Source organism: Triticum urartu, chromosome 3 (genome assembly GCF_003073215.2).
Source record: "Triticum urartu cultivar G1812 chromosome 3, Tu2.1, whole genome shotgun sequence".
NCBI lineage: Eukaryota > Viridiplantae > Streptophyta > Magnoliopsida > Poales > Poaceae > Triticum > Triticum urartu.
The window spans coordinates 685,409,901-685,415,900 of record NC_053024.1 but is presented as its reverse complement, the minus strand read 5'-3'; positions in this window follow the sequence as shown (position 1 = coordinate 685,415,900).

Here is a 6,000-nt window from a genome sequence, read left to right as displayed (position 1 = left end):
TGACTCAGCTAGCTGCAAACCCCCAAATGCCGCCGTACAAAAAGACGCAACTTTTTAGCAAGGGAGCGGCGCAATGGAAACTTGAAAGGCTACATCCACGTAAAGAGTTGTACGTGTTTTACGTAACCTGCCACATGGACAATTGTGATTGGAGAAGGGGGAGGAAGGGGCGAGAGAGTTATTGGGAAGGTTACGTAGAACGTTTAGGATTATCGAACTTAGACAATCGCCGCCGTGAGGAAGGAGAAGAGGATTTAGTTACGGGATTGATCTACGGAGGAACAGCACCAAGCACAAGCACAGCTGGTAAATCGGCCGGCGGCGGCGGCGGCAGCAGCTAGGGATTCCGGGGGAAAGGGGAAAATGGTTGGCAGAGAAGAAAAACACGTGTCCAATGAATTGTGTACATTTCTAATGGGCTGAAACTCTCGACTGTAATGGGCTGGATCTTTGAAATGTGTGGATTTGTCTGGGAAAGAACTAGTACACACTTTTTGTTGAATTTTCTGAATATATTGTAGCGGAAGCAATTAAAGTCGTATGTTGGGTACTATATATGCCAAGCGATGACTTTTTATGAAACTCGAGGAACCAATATAAAAGCAATTCTAGCAGATCCATCAAAATTTAGGTTGCCAAAATTGTTATGGTGACGATAACCAAAAATAATTTGAAGGCTGGAACGAGCGACTGCAAACTCAGAATCTCTAAACTGCTCTCTCATTCTAAGCTGGATGTTTGAACATCTGAAAACTAAAAGCTTGATGTTTGAAATGTGTGGATTTGTCTGGGAAAGAACTAGCTCACAATTATGTCAAAGTTTCTGAAAATATCGTAGTGGGCGTAAGTAAAGTTATACGTTTGGTACCATGCCAAAGCGATAACTTTTTATGAAGCTCGACAAGCCAACATAAGTCAACACGATTTCGAAATAAAAACAAACAATAATATGTTTTTTTATTCACGACATACATGTTTGTGTCTTCTAAGTTCTAACGATATGCAAATTTTCGTAAGGACATTGTACTCATGGTGCTATGGGCAAAAAAAGCAAATCGGCACTCTAAAATGCTTATTTCTAGCCTTCTTCAAAGCATCATTTTTGTTTGTTTCTTATAGCACAACAAATGACATCAATTTATTAACAAAATTTTGCACGTAGTTAGAACAAAGGAGCATATTTGTTGCCCAAAAAGTTATCTGATTAAAAAATGTTAATCTAGAAGCATGTGAGCTCGAGTTACATTTTAAATCTCTATATTATTTAATCCTGCATTCCTAAGAATCACTAAATTAAATATATGCTAGCTTATAGTATCTTATTTACTTTTACTATTTTTTTCTTTTGGCGGGGCTCACTGCTAAAGGTGCCAATCTATCTACTATATCTTTAAGCTCCATAGGGCGTGAAGGCCTCTAATTTAGTTGAGGACATTGGTTTTGGATTGGATTCCTAATTTTGACTTGGTAAATAATTTTTCAAGGAGCTCTCTCATTCAAGTGTGGTGTTTAATTTGTTCACGATTTTGACTGGTCAATGATATATACAATCGATTGGCAGGAACATGTTTGTAAAAATATATCAGTCTCGCGCTTGCTCTCATCACATGACAAAAGAAAGTTCCAACATGCAGCAACATAACACCAATATGATTTTGGATAGAGTTTCCAATTTTGACTTAGTCAACAATTTTTTGAGGAGCTCCCCATTCAAGTGAGTGTTCAATTTTAAATCTGGTTCACGATTTGTCTGGTCATCATCACCTGACAAGAAAACATACCTCATCATCTCCAGACATGCCAAACGAAATATTTTCTTTATGAAATCCCAACAACACTAACTGCACAACGAAATATGTCCAATCCTTCTAGTTAAAGACCAAACACAAGGGCAGATCATCGTGAACACAACTAACCTATGGTTTTCCTATTAGCTATTTCCTACATGTTATAAGAAATTGTAATATATTTGCAAAAAAAAATAAGAAATTGTAATGAAGTGGTGCACACCCTCTGCCACCTCAAAGGGCATACATATTAATGATGTTGCAGACGTGTGGTGTGACTTGTTCTTTTAACACAGTAGAGACACAGCCGCTCATACATACACATATACACTCACCCCTATAAACGCACGCACGCACATCCTATCCATGTGGCGACTTCATGAGCACATCTCTAGCAGCACATTTCTACTGCAGTGTAGTTTCTTGCTAAAAGTCCTAACGTTTTGCTGCTGGTGTATTTGTTAGTGCTGGAATGTTGGTGTTCAAGAGCATGCCACATATTTCTTCTATGATATATTATGATTTTGTAGGGAACAGCTCCGAGTGGCCTTTGTTTTGCCGGAATGTTGATTCATTTCCATTCCGGCCAATTTCATGTGCTCGACATGTCCTATTTTAGCAAAAGGTCATGTGGAAAAATTTCGTGGATTTTGGCATACTTGTGCTTGAAAGTAGAACGTAGCGAGTGCCCAACCCTAGGAGTATCTAGGAGTACTAGTTCTAGTATGGATACGAATACCTATACTAGGATGGTCTATTTGCTTTGTCCTTGATTTTTAATCTTTCAATTATGAACACAACAAATGGATCCTGACGATAGGATCCCCGAGTGTGACTGTACTGAGGGTATGTGCGACAATCCTCACTTGGAAAATGATAGGTGCTTCTCCCTCATGCTTAAGGAGGGCTTCCAATATTTTACGGTATTAACTTGAGCGACACGTTTTTCTCCTTAATTAAGCATGGCTTAATATTTTTTTGCTTTAACGTGTAATTTCTATTTTTTATAATTCAACTAGTGCATCCCCTACTTTGCAAGACGTTATGTCCTAGAGAAGCTCTCTTTCGATGACATGGAAGAGCTGGCTATGAAAAAAGCTTCCCTTAAGATGAAACATGGTTTGATTTTTTAGGTTAAGATCATAAATGAAGTAGGTCACACACATTTTGGTTGTGCAAATTAGAAAGGATTATGCAAGGCTTATGGTATTGAGGAGAGTATGAGAATAGCCTTCGATATTTGCATTCTCAATATGATCTAGTCACCGGTCCTCCACATGATAACGTCATTTGGGTGGATCCTGACATGGTTCCAATTCTACCTCCGTGTGAGTTAATTAAATAATCTATATTGCTTACTTAAATATAGTTGTTATTCACCCCAACTTAAATTGTTTATTTATAATTTATCGCTTATTTTCTATCTTTAAGAAATACACGGCATATAATAGACGAGGCCTATTACATTGTTGGCTTGGAGCTAATTAACTTGGGAGGAGAAGAATTCTCTTGTCTCGTTTGTTAATGATGTTCTGTCTTTTAGGAGTATTTATGGAGCTGGCTGAAATTCTGCAGTATACGTGCCACTAGTCCACAAGTTGAGCAATGCTAATATTCATAGAAATATCATGCTAAGATTATTATTTTACTATTGTGTCACTAGTCCATCTTTTTCAGACATTCTTCTTAAGTAAACGACATTGCTAACTATGCTACTACTATGTTCTTCAACAAAAGCTCCCAAATGTTATTGTGCCTCAGCTGATGGATGTCGAAGGTGAGATGACAAATGTTTGCCCTTTGAAGACCAGTTTCAAAACTACATACTAGAATGGACATCAATCAAATGGATGACTCAAAATCGAAGGGTGGAGGCAAATAGTCAATGAGCGTAGGCCACAAATTGGAGATCTGTGGATCTCTATGCTCCATCATGGAGATGGAGGGGTTATTTTGTTTTATTCTATTTTACCTAAGAGAGAGGAGTAGGTCATAGTACTTGTCATGTGCTCGGAAGTTATTTATCTAGGATGATAACAATTAGCTAGTAGTGGTTAACTTATGATGATGATGATCATGATGAGACATTGTTAATCATTATGATGATGATCATGATGAGTTGTTGTATCATTACGATGATGATGTGTTCTTATGTCATTTTGATGATGATGAGTTGTTATATCACTACGATGTTGATGAGTTATTATATCACTATGATGATGATGAGCTATTATATATCATTGCTAGTGTATAAAAAATTGTATAATTGTTATATAAGTACAACATTAGTAACACACAGAGTTAGTGGCGTGGAGTTCAACCTGCGTGGAACCTCCTATTACGCCTGGCGGGATCCAGACTGGCCCCACAGACCAACACTAGTCTTTCCTGTGCACTTTGTCCTCACTAATGGGCACCCGGAGACTGGCCCTACAGACTAATACTAGTCTTTCATGTGCACTTTGTCCTCACTCATGCGCACCTGGGACCAACTTCCCGGTCGGTCACCCATCCGGGAATTACCCCAAACCAAGCACGCTTAACTTTGGAGTTCTTTCCGAATGGGCTCCCGGAAAAGAAGGAATTCCTTATTGATATGAGTAGTCTATCATTCCAATTAACCCAGGTTCTCACACTGCTATACAACTAGTTAGTAGTAGCGCGAGTCAAACCCCGCACTGCTGCTAACGTAAGTAGGAGCAGTGCGGGGCCAGACCCACGCTACTGCTAATCAGTTAGTTGTAGTGACTTAGCAGTAGCAAGGTTCCCTGCGCTACTGCTAAGCCTTTACCCCAAGCCACTACTAGGCTTATCCCTAGTAGTGGCAGCACTATAGCGGCCTGCTCGCATGCCTCCCGTCTAGTCACACATTCACTCTCACGACATCTCCTTGCCTACAAGACACAGATGCGTGGAAATTGTTTGTTTATTTGGTCTATCGCCTGTGGTGTCAAAAACAAAACCATTTGAGATAACGTGTCAACTTTTTGTTCCAAAAATTCCTATATGGGCTTTTAGTGTGTACAACTTATAAGAAGCTTATGTAGAAACTGATCTAAAATTAGAAAAAAAAACATAGCCAACTGGTGGCATATGACAAAACCATGCCAAGTTTCATATATTTCAGAGAACTTTTCGATTTTCTGGAATTTAAAAACCAAGATTCTCAATGTTTGCGGTCGGGCCATGACACCAAGATGTTTCAAATCCCTTCTCATGTCTTGCATTCGGCCTAAACATACACCCAGAGATGCATATATGATTTTCTAACCTATTTTGGTGCACTGCTCCATGTGTCGGTCGTTCAAATTTGAATTATACCTAAGTGCCTAGAAAATCACTTAATATATAAAGATGCCAAATGAATCTTGAAAAAATTCAAATTTTAACATGACACTTTTATTATTCATGTTGACTATAGAAAAAGGGTTTCAAGGCTAGAAGAGGCAGCAACTGTCGGTTCATCGTCAAACGTGCCTCGTTACCTCTCGAAACCTAAAATCTTCCTGTGAGATGCTACAATTTCTAATAAGCTTGTATCCAAACTTATATCAAATTGGACAAAAATCTACCATAGACTATTGTTGCCATATCATGACATCATGCTCAAGTGCATATTTTGATTTTCTGGTATTTAAAAACCAACATTAGTGTTTACGGCCAAGACATGATGATGAGATGTTTAAAATTCTTTCCTTTTTTTGCATTGGGCATAAACATGCACCCAAGAACACATATATATTTTTTCAACCCATTTTTGTGCACTGCTTCATGTGTCTATTATTCAAGTTTAAAGTATTCCTAATAAATGCCTAGAAACAAATTAAGTGTATAAGAAAGGCCAAATGAACCATAAAAAAATCAAATTTTAACATGACACTTAGTTGTTGCCTCTAATTCAAAAATCTGAATTCGCCCTATAGTGAGTCGTATTACAATTCACTGGCCGTCGTTTTACAACGTCGTGACTGGGAAAACCCTGGCGTTACCCAAGGAAGAATGTGCCCTCTACGTCTCTTAGCTCCATCATTTTATGCCAATCAATGTCAACCTTCAAGATCAGGAGCTCTCTCTTGGTGACATCGTCGACAAGATTATGAGGCAAGTCAATGCCTTCACGGAGCAGTTGCGACACACCGGTGTCAGCTTCAGAGAGTGAGTCTTGGTCATCGGTGTCGATTTTAGAGAGCTCATGTTCTAGATTACCACTTAC